Raw genomic sequence first — 16,212 nt, 5'->3', positions numbered from 1 at the left:
TGCTCTGTTTCAGCTGGAAGCTCCCTGGAGTTGCTCTGTCTTTGCCTTCAGTGAAATTCCCCCCTGATTTTCTCTTGTGCTTTTTCCAGCAGCTGTAATTCCTGTGTGGTTTTCCTCCATTGTCCCCACAAGGCCTCCCTGCCTTGTTTTGAAATCCTCACTGCCGACCATGGAAAGTGTTTGCATTGCAGCTGGCATTTGTTGATTTTCTTTAGGTGGCTCAGGGCTGCAGGCATTCCTCATTATTTTTTTATTAGCAGATTTGAATACTCATTTAGCCACACTAAGTGTGTGATGGTTTTTAATTCTTCCTTCAGAGGCGTTTGTACAGAGCCTGTCCTTGGTCCTCAATAATAACACAGGATCCCACACAATGCAACTGAGGTGAGAGACGATAGCTCATGGAACAAGACCGATCAGGACCAGTCTGGGCTCATTTCACATTGATGACAAGGCTGAGGCCTCCTTTTGTTTTGTCCCTTGCTTTCCTGTGCAGGACTGTCAGAAATCCCAGCGATAGAGGATGCAGCAGGGTGACATGATACGTTGCACTGGACGAACATCTCTCCAAAATATTGTGCAAAATTAAATAATTCAAAGTGGCAAGACCATAAACGCTATAAATTACTGAAGTGGTAAAGACAGTCAATGAGGAATAAATTAAGGCGTCCAGCTATAAGGCTAATAAGAGCTAGAAAAAAATATTATAACCATGATGTATTAAAAAACAAGTGACCAGCAGAGAAATATGGTGTTTTGACATCCAGACTCTGTGCACTACTTTGGGCCTGTTTTTCAGGTGTACTGAGTACCCAGAATTGGGCAAGACAGACTGTAATTTTTTTCCGTTCAGAAGCTGGACCAAAGGAGAGAGGCCAGAAGGGGATAGACAGTGGGAGGAGATCTACTCCTGTCGTTTCTCAGGTTGCAAGGCCAGATAAAAAAACCACGTCCCAGGGATGGATTAGTCGCCATGTGATATAACCGCCTTTGGGGGAGGAGAGGGACACCTGGGTCCCTTCAGCCCGCCCGAAAGCTCTGGAGTCATTGCTGGGGTAGCAAAGGAGGGAGCACGAACTCCGCGGCTGTCTGAGCTGTGTTGCTGTGGATAAATATGACCCTTTGGTCTCTCAGCTTATTAGTCCGACAGTTTGCTCAAGCGCTAAATCCACTCACACACAAAAAAGGTACATTCTGCTGCTTTTTCAAGTGTCTTGGATTCTATTGTGTACAAATTCACAAATGAACTGCTTGAGTGTTGACTAATGCTGCAGCCTGCAGTCAAGGTAAGAGCCCATTTATTTATAGGCTCTTCAAGGGCAAGATGATGCTGTATTTGTACAATCTTTCAGTAGGTGCAAAACACACAGCCTAAAAAACAGTTACCTGCCTCAGCTGCATTTCAGGAGAGGACGATATATGAGACCCTCGAGGAAAATACACAGCTTAGCCAGCGTCTCCTGGCAGGAAGGTCACGCTATGCCATTGGCTTTTGATGATGGCAGATCTGCGAATGTATAGAGAAGGATTTTTTCCCCGCACCATCGGTGTGACTGGATATGTGTCTGGGAGGTTACTCAGGACATCTAGCTGAGCTGTGCCAGTGGCAGACCGTCCCGGCTGCTGTGCCTGCGCAGCACCCACTCATTTAAATGAAGCTGCAATCAATGGGACTGTCTGATCCCTGGATGCTGGGGAGCTCGCTTTTTCTATTTCCAGCTGATATTTACTTCAAAGATGCATGACCACACAGATCAACATAATGACAAGAGCCTAAAAGAAGAATTAATAAAACTCTGAGTGTGTTCTACCCTGAGATCTCATGGTGCTTGACAAAGGAAAGGCACCATCAGTTCTTTTTATATAGGGGCAGAAAGAGGTGAAATGATTTATTTATCCACGCTCATGCAGTGAATCGGTGGTAAAGCAGGGAGCTGGACCTTTCCAGCTGTGCTTTGAGGCTTCCTATAATGTCCATTGGAACAGTCCTAAAACGTTTACCCTTTCAAAGTACCTTCTTCCCCTGCTGCTTTGTGCAGAAATCAGCCCTGTGAAGAAAAGTTCAGCTTTGCAGTGGCCAGGGCTAGAGCAGGCAAAGAGCAGAGATCTGGCATCTTAAAGCACATTGACTTAAATTTATGGTCAAAGCAGTAGAAGGGCACACAGAAAGGGCACGCATGAGATGGGAACAGGAGAATATGAGATGTCTGGTGGATCTGGGCTTGAAAGCCAGTTATTTAAACTCACCGCCTCTGTGTTTAGAGCAGCTTGCATTGGTTTGCCCAGTGGACATGCCTTTGGTGAGGGTCGGAGGCAAGGTCTTCTGCTCAGCTGGAGAGGCAGCTGGGCGCTCCCCCAGCCCTAAGGTCCTCGGAGGCTTCAAGTGGATCTGAGCAAAAAGCCTTTTCTGCCTTGCCTGTGGATTTTTCTGCATTCACAACGCACAGTGTTGCTGTCATTAAGGCAACAGGAACACAGCACATCCAGGGCACATCCAGAGGACAGAGTTTGTTGACCACTTGTGCTGAACAGAGCAAAGGTCTGTAACGAAGCCTTGTGGGTTGCGATCCATCTGGCCTCTCCGTGTGTTCATCAAACCCTCGCTCCTCAGGGCAGCATTGAAGGCTGGGACCAGGCTATGCCCAAAGAGCCAGCCTGTGGGAGAGAGTGATCCTGCGAGATGCCTGCCTGCACTGCCCCTTGGTGCAGCGAATGGTGCAGGTTTGGGGGGGGGGGGGGGGGGGCTATGGGGAGAGGAAACGCTGGAAGTTTGCTGTGCTTTGCCTCATCTGATGGGGATGCACATGGACAGGGACAGCAGCTTTGCAGGTGCTTTCTACCTAGAGTACTGCTGGGATCTCAGCAGCCCAGCAGACATTGTGTACCCGGGGTATTTACCCCCAGTATTTAGTCACTGCCAAATATTTATTTATGCAGGGGAAGATACCACTCAGCCTGAGATATCTTGGCTTCATTAAAGAAGCTGCAGAAATCATTGTGCTCTTCCCCTGGGCTCTGTGAAGGAAAATCCTGCTGATGGAGTCAACTGAATCTGGAGGGGCCAGAAAGCTATTAAGCCCCAGGTTAGCAGAGGATTTTGAGGCAGACACGCCTGTGTCTGGGCATCAGTGTAACCAAGCTTCCAGGCAGTTTAAACAGGTGCCGTGAGCTGATTGCAAAATGTTTTCTGTGCAGCCCAAGGCCCTTACTCCACGTCCCCACAAATTTCATTCATGGGGATGAGATGGCAATGAATTTACCATTCATTAACAACAAATAATATCTTTCAATCCATCTTGGGTAAGTGTCATTCTGGAATTGCTCTTTCACATTCATTTTACAGGGTTCCCTGTGATAAATTCAGCTTGTAAAGGGTGATTAAGACACTTCATTATGTTTTAATGTGTCTTTAGGCCTATGTCTAATAGTAACGTTCATTCTGGATTTCTCTGGAAATAATTGGCTGCCGCAGCCCAGAAAAGCCTGCGTGTGGGACACGACTCTGGCTGGGCACCTCACTTACCTGGGCAGCACCAGTGGCCCCTGCCTCATGGTGAGAAACATCGGGAAGTCCACAATGGTGTCTCCACCACCAGAGACAACCCAGGTCAGCACCTTGCCCAGGTGGGGTTATCACAGGAAGAAATTAGCTTGGTCGTTCCTTCCCCTCAGCACCCAGCTTGTCAGTCTCGGAGCACAGGCACGCAGGTAGCAGTGAGGTCCCAAGCAACTCCGGCCGCAGAACCTTGAATTCACCAATTTGGGTTTTCTCTCTAACAAACAGCTCCTCAGAGCCTTGCAGGGGCGAGGCTGGTCAGCAAAACGTGAGGGGGTATTTGCACCCCAAAGAACAACCCACAAAGCCTCCATCCTACACTGATAGACCCTGAAGATGGCTCATTCCTATTTTGTGCTTTGCTCAGCTGCAAACTTTATCCAGTGACATGTAGGCACAGAGGTGCCCTGGTTGGGGAAGGCAGGCAATTATTTCCTGCCTGAAGGGAGAAGGTTCATATTGTGCTGTGCTTTGTGTTTTCTACAGAGCAGAGCTGCTCTGAGCCAGGCTTTCTCAGCTGTTTGTCAGTCACCAGCTCTCTTCATGGACTATATAAGGAGCCCAAGTACCTCATTAAGATGTTTTCAATTGCTTTCTGCAGCCACGTGCATAGCAATACATAGTGTAAAACCTAAATTAAGCACTGTTAAAGACTCACAGGAAGATGTCCATAGTTTAAGCATTCTGTCTACATTGGAGGAAAACGTGTCTGATCCCAGAAAAGACTCCTGCCCCATCACCTCCTCTGCCTTTCTCTTTCACCGCCACCCAGTGCCTGCTTTTCATGACTGGGCATTGGGATGTCACAAGGTAACACAGGTTATTAAGTTATTTTTGTTCTCCTTGTTCTCTCACTTAACATTTCTATTACATACCTTAACTATTCCAGTTTCAGGCACTTCCCACTTCTTTTAGAATTCTGAAGACGCGTTGATAAAACTTTTTACACAAGCTTATGAGAAATTTTATATATGCCCACTTCTTCCCGTATCTGTTACTTTCTGTGAGCACCACGTGAAGACTGAACATGTTACTATAGATAACAGCATTTGGGAATGAAGTGCTTAGTTAGGAAACCTCTCCCACCCCTTCACACAGATTTATTTGGGTGTGTGTGTGTGTGTGTGTGTGTGTGCAGTCCTTAACACAGGCAGGCAAGATCTTGCCTGCTGCTTTTTAGGCAAGATTTAGAACCTCAGGTCCTAAATCAACCATGACAGTCAGGCTGCTGAGGGCTGGGAGGCTGTGTCCAGTGGAAAGGCTAGCGCTGGGCTAATTTCTCCTGGTAGTACTAGATAGCTGTGGCAGCCTCCCTTCCTCGCCTGTTGAACTGCTGCGTGGTGTTGCCATATCCCATTAAAGAGGGACATCCTGTAAATGCAGCAATGGATGCATTTCAGAGATGGGCCATGCCATGCGATATGTAAAGCTTCCCAGCTTCCTTCAGGATGAGGAGCTGCTCAGTGGCCCGTATGCTAGTCCCTGGGACATGTGCTTTTATGCTTTCTAAGAGCAGGGCATTTGGCATGGTCCCAGAGAGTGCCCTTCTTGTCTAGTTAGAGCCTTTAAGCATCAAATGCTCTCATTCATTTATCGGAGGGTGATAAGCAGCCTGGGAAGTGCCTGCTTCAGTCAGGTCACATTCCTGCTCTTTTATGAATGTGACATCTTTAAAAGCATATCTGCTAATGTCACAAGAGACCTGGAGGAAATCCCAGTTTGGTCAGCTTGGTGCTAGGTTTCCTGAAAAGCAGCTGGGTGTAGAAGATGCTCAGGTTGCTTTTTACAGGGCTATTTCAAGTGATTTAAACACTCTTCTCCCATTAAGAAAATCTCCCCAATCTCAGACAAAGCTCTGCTCTTTAGACACAGCTCTAATGCATTTGTGTTTGCAGCGATGGGATTTTTTGCCGTGTTTTCATGACTGGCACAGCTGAGACTACAGATCAGGCAGAGGTCCACAGTGCTCGCCACGCTGTCAGTTATCTTTGGGCTGGGAAGGAGAGGGTCACTGCAGTAACAAAAATGGGCAGAAATCTGCTCGATTCAGGAGAGCAAGGTGCTGAGAACCCCTGCCTGTGTGGCTCTCCATGAGCGGTACCCAGGCTGTCTGCTCTCCCAGGGAGCTGGACTCCCTCTAAAAGACCCTTTGATGAAAGGGAAACCCCAGTGCTGGCCCAGACCTTGCATTTAAGGCACTGTGTGCTCCTGAGTGACCTCAGCCCATCTCCTACCTTGTTTTCCCTTCTTTCCCATAAAAAAAAAAAAAAACAGAAGCACTTGCAAGTCCCAAGAGTCAAGTTCACCAAGGCTGGCTGGAAGCTTTGGGAGCCATATGGGTGCCACGATGAGAGAAATTGCTCTGCGGTGTGCGATCTTGCAGGAATTTGCAGCTGGTCTCTCAAAGAGGAGGCAGAAGCCTCTGGCGTTCCCCACTCCGGTGCTGTGCAAAGCGGCCGCCTTTGCAACGTGATTAGTGCTCTGCAGCTGCGCCGGCATTAGTTTGCAGCAGAGGCACTCAATGGGTACGTGCGTGATCACAGATCGACCGGTGACAAGCTTGCATGTCCCACCTGGGCAGGCGCACGCTTCCATGTGCGCGGTGACCTTGAGGAGGGCTCATTTCGAGATTCCCATGCAGCTGCTACTTTGCATTGCAAGCCATATGGCCGGCACCATAAACACTGACTCTAATTGTAGCTCTCAACCTGCCAAAGTCCAAAACAGGGAGAGTGATGGGGACAGAGGCTGGGGGTGGGGGAAAGAAAAATAATCAAACATTTGGCTGAAAAAGACCCAGGAACAAGGAAAAGGCAAAGAAAAAATGTCCTGAAAGGCAGAAGAATTCATTACTCCAGTAAAAATCACCTTCGCTGACCTCGGGCACCTGACTCAGCATTTTCCAAGTCAATATTTTACAATAATAAAAGCTAGAGAGCACCAGGTGTGTGGGAAATGAGGGGAAATTTGTGCCTAAAAAGGCAGGGACGTTCCTTCTAATGAAGGACTGTAGAGAATATGTTCCTAATCAAACCGCTAATAATAACATTGTTTCTATAATCTGCATTATTTTTTTTCAGTAAAGCAGGGTTATGTGTAAAGGGATTTAGGGGGGCTGGAGGGGGACTAGGCAATGGTTTCAAACAGGTTGCTCAGTTTTATTAGCAGAGCATGAAGGAAAAGCTGGTCTTGTTCCTCCCTGCCTGGGTGTTGTGTCAGTCCATCCCCAGGCAAAGCTAATGCAAAATAACTACCAGGACAAAATGGAGATGTTTTTTCACCTATTCTGTATAGATTTAAATGGGTAAGATTCGAGGCAAAGCATTGCTATGCACAGGTTATTTAGTCTCTTTCCCAAGGCAGAGAGGCATGTGAGCAGCGTCTCTAATCAAACGTAGACATAAAGATGTGTCTCCTCCCTGTGATGGATTTGGTGCTGCATCCAGAGCTGCCTCTTTAGATGCACCAGGTAATGGTAAGTGGGTGGTGGTGTCCGCCTGCCCCTCTCCCTAGGACTTCCACTGGGAAATCTGGAGGGGCCGGGACCCAGTGCAAATGCTGGAGCTACTCTGGAGCTGTAATCATATCCACAGGGTGGGAACAAGATGGTGCAGTTGGCAAAAGCAAATAGTCCGCTCTTCTCACTTCTCTCCCCTGTAAGGCTGGGGGTTGCCCTACCAGTTGCAGGAGGAGTGAAATTTTGTTCAGGGAGTACTTTCCAACCAATATTTTGTAGGCACTCAGCGGGGCTCCCCAGGGGCTCAATCAGCCCCTTCCTTTCAGAGGGGACAGCCACAATGTGCCCTGGAGCTGGAAGACTCCGAGGATCAAAAGCAAGGTCAGGAGAGGACGTGTTTACAGCTGCTGCCGAGCAGCCTGCTTTCACCAGAGCGACATGAGGGCAACATCTCCTTGCACAGCTCCAAAGAGAAAGCTCAGAATAAAGGCAGGGTAACCCAAAAGGTGATGGGAGCTGCCCTGGGAGCTTTGTTTTGCAAGGCTGGCCACTCACCCCTCTCTAACACACCCAAGGAGAGAGAGTGTCCTGGTTAACCACTTTGCCCTGGCCCCCCCAAACTTTGTAGCATGAAGAAAACCACATTTCAGTACTTTCAAAGAGAACTTTAATTAAAAATCAAGGAGAAAAACCTCCATCGGGAACCAGCGAAACAGCAAAATAGGTAGACACCTCTGCCTCTAATTTATGTGAGTTTAAAACTAGTACCAAGATTGGCTTAATTACCTGGGAACAACGTATTTCTCCTGTATTGCAGATCAGCTCGTTAGTGATACACTTTTTTTCCTTCCAGTTGAAATTGATAATACATCCCTCACTCAAAACATTGTCTCCAATCACCATGGTTACTGCCAGGTTTTCCACGAGGACCCAGCATATTCATCTGTCAAGTATGCTAATGGGGAATGGACCCTGTCACACAAAGGAGCAGGCTATTCAAACATACACTTCGCAAATAATTGTACATGTCAAAAGAATGATGCTTGTTATTTGCCTAATATTATCCCCCAGAAGTGGGAAATAGTTCAGCTCTCAATGCAAAATGGCTTGCCCTTATCAAATAGGCAATTTGCTGATAATTTAGACTATTAGAGATCTTGGGGTGGGCAGACAAAGAGGGGGGGTGGCAAATGTAAGTGGCCTTTTATAATTGCACTGAAAGCAAAATGGGGCATTAAGTGCCCCGGAGGTGCAGTAACGAGGAGCATCACGGGAAACGCCACCGGCCGATTCAAGGGGCTGCTCGCAGCCTCCCCCTCTCACCTGTCAGGTAGCTGCTGGTGGGTGGTTAATTATAATTTAGCAGGAACACTTTTCTCAACTGCTTTTTTTTATTGCTATTTATCTTCATGATGGGCCAATTTCTAATTTGTCTATTTCGGTAATTAAGCCAAAGAAAAATGTTACTGTAGGATTCCTCTAAGTTTCTGAGCTCCTGATGTTAGCAGCTAAAGTCGTCAAGCCTGTGCTGAAATATCTGTGGCCAGGGCAGTGGAGTGTCCTTTTCTGTCACTCTGGGGCACTTAAAGGCTCTTCCCATTCTGAGCAGGTGTCTGCAAAGGCAAAGCCAGCCCCGGGGCTGAGTGACCAGCCGGGGGTGGGGGCTGTGGCTGTCATCTGCAGGCATCCCGCTCCACCACAGGTAAATATCTAGCAGAGGGGTGAGACCACAAAACCCACATCACCCATGCCATGCAGGTGGAGGAGGAAAGTCCTGGAGCACTGTCCTCTCCAGGTGAAGAACTAGTTAACATCTCTAGACTGTCTGAGACTTTCACTCTAAGCTGTTAAAGCAGCAAATATTCAGACAACTCTGTTTCTTTGAATGGGACAAGCAAAATCTCTTTCAATATCATCTCAGGGCAGCTGGGCTTTTAAACATTATTGTTTCTGCCTTGCATAGTTTTATAAGGAAACAAGAGAGGCCACACAAGTTATTTCTTCCTCTCCCAACCCTGCCTTTTCCCTTTTTCCTGCACGAAGATCAGATCTGTGCAGTTACAAGGCCCTGGCTGGAGAGGCCAGGAGCATCATTCACTGTAAGAACAAGTGCACAGGCACCAACCACCTGCCTGCGATCTCCTGTGGCATGTCCAGTCTATCTACATGGTCCTTGGCTTCACTCGGTGTCCTCCATGCCGTGTCCTGTGAAGGGACAGCCTCCTACCAATCCCAAATGTGCACCAGATACCAGTGGCTTTCACTTGGGTGTCAGCCTAGGTTAGATACCATGACCTAGAAACAAAAGGCACTTTAGCAGCTTCCCTGACCTGCGTGGTTCCCCTCCACCCGCCCGGCCTGCAAAGAGCAGCACTGCTGATGGCAGGCTGGGGTGGCACAGTGCAATCATGCCCTCAGTATGTGACATTATTTGCTGGATGTGGCTGAATTATGATTTTCCTCAACTGTGGATTCTGATCACTGAGCCTTCTTGTGCCTGCTGTAAGAGCGAAATGCAGTTCATTCACCTTGGGGAGGATGGGGAGAACTCCCTACAGACTGTAAAATTGACTTCTGTTTGCACTGGAAAGGCAAGCCCTTAAAATGCACGTGGGGGAGGCAAGGATACGTATGGTCAGGAAGCTGAGTTTAGGGGGTGACTAGTAAATATTGCACAGGATGAGAACCAAGAGGTATTATGGTTTGCTACCCCATGGTGTTTCTTTTACAAAACGCTAATTTTATAATGAGCAGAAAGAAGAGAAAGAAAAAGAGCAACAACTAGCAAACGACCTAATCGGCTATTAAAATATTTCCAAGCAGTGAAATTAATACAATTCCCAACTCATAACGTATTTGCCTCTGTACAAAATTAACATAGATAAATAAATTAAAAAAAATAACCTCACCCAAACTGCTTCATAATAAAATGTGATCATAGCAATAATAAGATGCTTCAGTGTATGAATTTGGTTGTATAATTCACCCCTGGTGTAATTGACAGCTCTCAGCCTTCAGCTTTCCGCTGAACAGCGTACTACGGCTGAATTATTATATCTGGCACTTCAGACTCTTCCACATCTCATTGCCTAATTGTGTTCTCTTCTAGTAGGTGAGTGTTAAACTCAGACATTAAAGGATCTCTGCCAATTACCTGAAGCTCAACATTTGATCTGTCTGAAAATCTCACCAATCCGTGGGGGACTGCTCCTCCGTCTGCATCCTGAATGTGCCTTCTCTCCTTGCTTAGCACGGCGTAAAGCAAGAGTAACTCTACTCCTGGTATTAAGGGCATAAAAAGAGTGAATAATAGAGGGAATTCAGGCAAGAAATCCAGTCCCCCTCCACCTATTCAGAATTAGTGCTTGCATTAATCCAGCAGCAGCTGCTAATTATGTAGGATTTATAGGAAAATGTATTGCTCTCTTTGTCTTCTCGCTGCCAGTTTTACAGATGCCATTTGACCAGTGCTTCTGTCTGATACCTTGTAAAAGAAGCAGCTTTTCTGGGATTACCTCACCATTGCATTGCTTCTCCTGCTTGTAGTTCACTGATGTGTTTCAGCCTGTGGTCACTGTAAAGCCTGTATGGCTGAGTGGTGCTTCGGAGAACCTTGTTTGCAAACCAATCAGTTAAATTAAGAAGCTTGATTCTCATTGCTGTGTGATGACATCTTCAATTTAGCTGGTGCCCCAGTGAGGAAGTAAACAAACAATAAAAGTGTCACAATTCCTTCTAGTTCCATTAGACAAACAAGGAGTTTATTCAGTGTTTTGGCAAATGAAAATTTAAGCAAACTGTCAAGGGAGACATTTTCCCCATCAGATGCTTTCTGAGAGGGGATTATAACAAGAAAGAGCTATCACCCACTATGTCATTATAAACAAAGGCTCCTGTGAACCCCTTTTATTAAAGATTAGCAGCACTGATTACAGACTCGCAGGCTGAGCCAAAGACAAATTAGAATATCTTTTGCATCGGGATAACTTACGCTACCTTCCTGAGCAGTGAGACTATTGCAAACAGCAGACTCCCAAGAGCAGACAATTTTCACCTCTGGCCATTCATTCTCTGCCATTTAGAAACAGCCTGGTGATCTGTCTAGACCTATTTGCTGCCATAGACCAACACTTCATTACATCTCCTACCGTAGGATTCCAGGTGAGACGAGTCATTCATGCCATCAGAAATACCAGATTTCGGACATTTCTCACGGACAACCCTTAAGGCTACTTCAGAAAGTGTTGCCGAGCCAAGCGCCAAGGAGCTCTGTTCCAGCAGGAACAGACCAAGATGCTAATACGATGCTTAGCAAGCCATGCAAATTCAGTCTTCAGTGCTGTGTGGTGGCCACAGGCTTGGTGCAGACTTAAAGACCCATCAGGCTAGTTGCAAGGTACTGACCTTTGCTGACTTACTAGTAAACATCAGGTTCCTGCTCCAGTCCACCAAAGTCCATGCACACGCATTTAGGAGATGTGTTTATACCCTTCTAAACCAGCAAAGTCATCCTGGACAGTCTCAGGGACCAAGCAGAATTGGTTGCAGAAGGGATATCAGTGCTGCCTGTGATGCCTGTGCATACTTCCCAGTGTGATGGAGACAACCTTTCCAAACTCCGAGGTATGGTTGTTGTCTTTATACCCAGAACAGGAAAAGTATGTCTCTGTAGGTAAAGGAGAAAACAGCTCTGGAAATAGTGCCCTACAAGATTCTATTGTACCCAAGGATACCCATGGGTCATGGATCTCTGGATCCAGGTCCAGATATTCATATCTTTGTTGATGTGAAGATCAATTCTGGTCACTGGGCATCTCCCTGCAACATGTCCTTTGTGCTGCTGTCCCAGCAAGGCTGTGCTGAGACCTGGGACTGAGCCACCTTTTCCCATTAATTGTGCACAAGGGTGGGAACAGGCAAAATTTTGGCACTACCTGGGAGATACGTGATCTCATTTCCACATGTGTCACAACCATGTTGTTGGAAATTCAGCTGCCATCATAGGAACAACTGGTCCTGAGACAGTGGGGCATGTCCAAGAAGTGATGCTTCACTTAGTGGTGTGGACTGACCTCTCCTGGATGTGAGTGACCACAGTCTCACCATCCATCTCTCACAACTTAGTAACTGAATAATTCTGCTTCCCCCTTCTCTCCCCTTTCCCACCCCAGGCTCAGAGGGCTCATCTGTGGGGGAAGGATGGCAGTGAGGACCCAGTGCAGGAACTGTGCTAACATATCAATAGAGATAAGCAAAGTCTTGTGCACACACAAATAGCAATAGGGATGGAGAAGCAAAATCCTGCAAATCCAATCACCATTATCGTGAGCAAAACTTGTCTCTCCTCTTTTCAACCATCTGTAAATTTGATCTGAGCTCTCACCTGGTTGTGCCAACATATACCCAGATGGCACCTTCAGAGGACTGTGTAGGATGAACCTATCCCACCCGTCTCCAGGTGAGATGAATCTAGATTCCTGCGAGAAATGAATAACCACGCGTATCTGTGGTTAACCTGTAATGTCTATGATGCTCTCGACATCCTGTTTTATTACCCTCCAACCCTTACCCATCCCACCCGCTAACTCCTCTTCCCCCAGAGTCCATCAGACCTCCACCTTCAGACCTACACATATTCCTACACATCAGCAGAGACACTTCTGGGTTTGCCTTCAGCCCCCTGGGCACATCCTAACTGCAGGATGCTCCCTGTCCCCAGCCTCAGTCTTTGCTTTAATAACACTGCCCGGGCAGCGCCTGTAGGTGCCTGTTTTTCACAAAAGCAAAGCTGGCAGGCTTTCAAACCACCAGGCAGGAGCTGCAATTACCGAAGAGCTGCCTGTGAGCCCTCCTGGGGCTGGAGAAGGGATCGCATTCAAGATGAGGGGACACTGCAGTAACCCTGCTTCAGCTGTATGTATTTGTTGGCAGGAGAGAGAACGGCCATCGCAGGGTGACAGCTCCCCAGCTCCTTAGGTCCAGGAGGGCCACCTGGTTTTGTAGGAAGCTGTTCTCCCAGCCACTCTGCTGTCACGGGCAGGCAGGGGATGGTGTTCGGAGCCAGCCGGTTTTTAGCAGCAGGAAACTCACGGTGGAATGAGCCCTGCCACTTGCACAGTCACAGCATCAGTCTTTGTTTATGTACCGAACTGATGAGCAATTAACTTGGAGACGATACATTATATGCAGAGCACAGGCCTCTTAATGTGCTTTCTATTAAGGCTGCCTAACATTTCCTATTATTAGACCCCATTTTCTGTTGCTTACAACTTTTCCCAATTCTCACCACTCGGGCCGAAATCTTCCCTTCCTGGGTGTTGCCTCGGGATGGACTGGTCACACTTTGCTTGGAAAGTTTGTTTATATGTGCCCTCAGGGAATCTTGAGGCTGTGCAGTCTGTGCTAATGGCTCTGAATGACACACAGCAAGAAGGGGACATGGCAGAGCCAGTAGACAATACTAATGCAAACCAGGCTGTGTAATTAGGCTGAGATGGAGCTAAGCTGAAGGCAGAGGGGTCTTGTAGAGAGGCCTTTATGATTTCCCACTGCATGCTCTTTGTTCATAATAACTGGAAGAGTGATCCTTCATTGTCTGGTCATGTCTGGTTACATTTTTCTGGACGTAAATTACAATACAGCTTGTCTGACCTCAGTGTCATCATCCCCAGCAAATTGCAACTGGTTCTCACACTGTTATTATGGAGCGCGCTGCTGTACAGGGGAATCATTCTCCTTCCACCTTCCATCACCTGCACTTTCCCCTGCTCCTGAAATGGCCAAAAGCTTTCATTACTGTGACTGGAAAAGTGCCACGGGTTAAAGCAGCAAAAGGTGTGTGCCTCACAGGAAAAGGGCAACAGGTAGGGCTCTGAACCCCAGTCTCAGGGGCATGGATAGAGCTGGTGAGTAGAAAAAGACTTCACTTTGTCCACAGTGGGACAGTCCTTAGTGGGAGAAGCATCAAGGTAAGAGGTTAAAGTGAGTTCCCAGCAACCATAGCTTGAAGATTTGGTGCGAGATCTGGAGGAGAATGACCCTCTAAGATCCCCATCAAGCCACTTCATCTCTGTGTCCTAGCCAAGCAGCAGCCAGCAGAAGGGATACACAGATTTAAGATCAGGCTACACAGGGCTCACAAATAGAGAAGCTAGTCAAGGTGGAAGAGATGCTGTTTTTGCCCACCAGGGCTGCAAGGTTGCTGTGCTGAAATGTGTTGCTTTAGGCAAGAGACTTGGTTTATGCTAAGGGGAGAGAGTATTTAAGGTACTGGGGAGGCTGAATAGGGAAAGCAAACAGATGCCTGGTGAATGAGATATTCCTGGGCAGACCTTACTTCTGCAAGTCCCTGAGATATCTGGAGGAAGGGACCTCCTGATAGCAGTCTCTGGATGATCTCTTTTGGGCTATTGCCAACAAGTTTCCATTGCCCTCCCCTCCCCAATGCGGACACTCCCATAGCCTGTGACCCCTTTCCCAGAGGTCACCCTGTGATTTTATTAATCTGAACTCCCAGTCCTGCAACAGACATAAAGAATCCCAGGACCCTCTTTTCCCTCTCTTTATGGGAACAGCTCTGAAAAGGGAGGGTGAGGACGGTGAAACCCACACTGCTTTAAGCAGATATGAACTCAGATGCATGGGGGAAGAAAAATAAAAAAGCTAAATTGTTTCTGCAGAGGGTTGGTACAGGAGCATCTCCGCTCCCTATGTGCAGCACAGCCTGCTAATGCTTCCCATGTCTGCCACCTCCCTCCCCAAACTAGTCGAGAAATGAACCCATTATCTGAAAGATATTTGTCTAAAACTCCCCTTTTGTGCCTTGGCTATCTGGGGCCTGCAGCTGTCACTTCCCATTCTTCTTGTAATTGCTCCTATTACAGCTAATAATGCATTTATCAAGAAGAATTTATTTATTTATTTGTCTCCCTTTATGATTTTTATTATTTAGGTATAAAACAGGTCTTTCTCTCCCCACCGCTCTAGCAGAAAACTGTAGTCTTCCAAACAAGTGGTGGCTGCCTTGCGCTCTTGCCATAGCTGTAAGGAAATGGTTTATTAACATATCGCACCCCTGCAGCAGCCTGTGGGATGTGAGGTTTTCACCTGGCCATGTCACCCCTTTCCATGGTAGCTTCTAAAGTGAAGCTCTCACAATGGGACACCCAAAAAGGAATTTACTTTGCTGACAATCTCCTCTGCCCGGAGGTGCAGTCAAAGATATTTGTGCGCTGGAAGGAGCGAGGAGTCAGCCCTCCCTAAGCTTTTCCTGCAGTGGAGCCGGGATCAAAGGGCTCCAATGTCCTAGGCTGGGGCTCTGCTGACTGCATAGTCCATAGGTTTGTGGCGCAGCCTCCCAGGTCAAGCAGGGCTTGGACACCTTGAAGAGGGCAGTGCTGTGGCTCTGCAGGCTCAGTTTGGATAACTCCATTTCTTGTTGTCACCTCCCGCTGCTTTCCTTCTTCTGTCCACTGCACCTTTCTGATGGTGAGCTTTGGAAATGCTTCTCTTTGGTGGGTGTACCAAGTTCATGCACACTTTTTGGAACAGCCATTGAGGGTTTGAGGAATGAGTTTATCAAACATGCATGCATGCTACTTAAATTGATCGCCTTCTTTCCTAGGCAAATTGTGGATATCTTTTGCCGTTTGTTCAAGGACTGATAGGAAAGGAACTGAATCACTAAACCTACAGGTTTCCTACTGCCCTATTAATCTCCTTCATTCAACAATTATCCACAGAGCTTGTGCCCCAAAAGCAGACAGAGCTTGTCCCTCAAAAGCAGAAACTTCAGATATCTCCTGCTTCTGTCCATGGAGTATCTCCTTTGAATGTAGTTGCATATCTAATCAATGATAGGGCTGGGATGGAGCAGAGGTGAAAAGCAAAAGGTTTTGCCCATGTGATTTGCTTTTGCAAATTAGACAACAGAATTGCAAAAGAAAGCATGGGGATGGATGCTGGGGGGAGACAAGAAAGGAATCATTCAGTTGCAAACTGAAACATCTGGAACAGCAACTGCCCTTTTGTTTTAAAGAATAATGAAGCAGCTGCGTGAGATCTCATGGAGGTAGGAAGGAGAAAGTTGTTTTGACGAAAGCAATGGATAAGATATACCTCTGCTTTTGCCTGCTACTCCTGAATTAATGGGGTGAAATGATTTCCCTGAACTTTTTCAGGGTAGGAGGGCAAAGAAAAG

The sequence above is a fragment of the Falco naumanni genome, chromosome 4 (assembly GCF_017639655.2).
Source record: "Falco naumanni isolate bFalNau1 chromosome 4, bFalNau1.pat, whole genome shotgun sequence".
NCBI classification, from domain to species: domain Eukaryota; kingdom Metazoa; phylum Chordata; class Aves; order Falconiformes; family Falconidae; genus Falco; species Falco naumanni.
The sequence above is the reverse complement of the archived record's forward strand: the minus strand, read 5'-3'. Positions refer to the sequence as shown.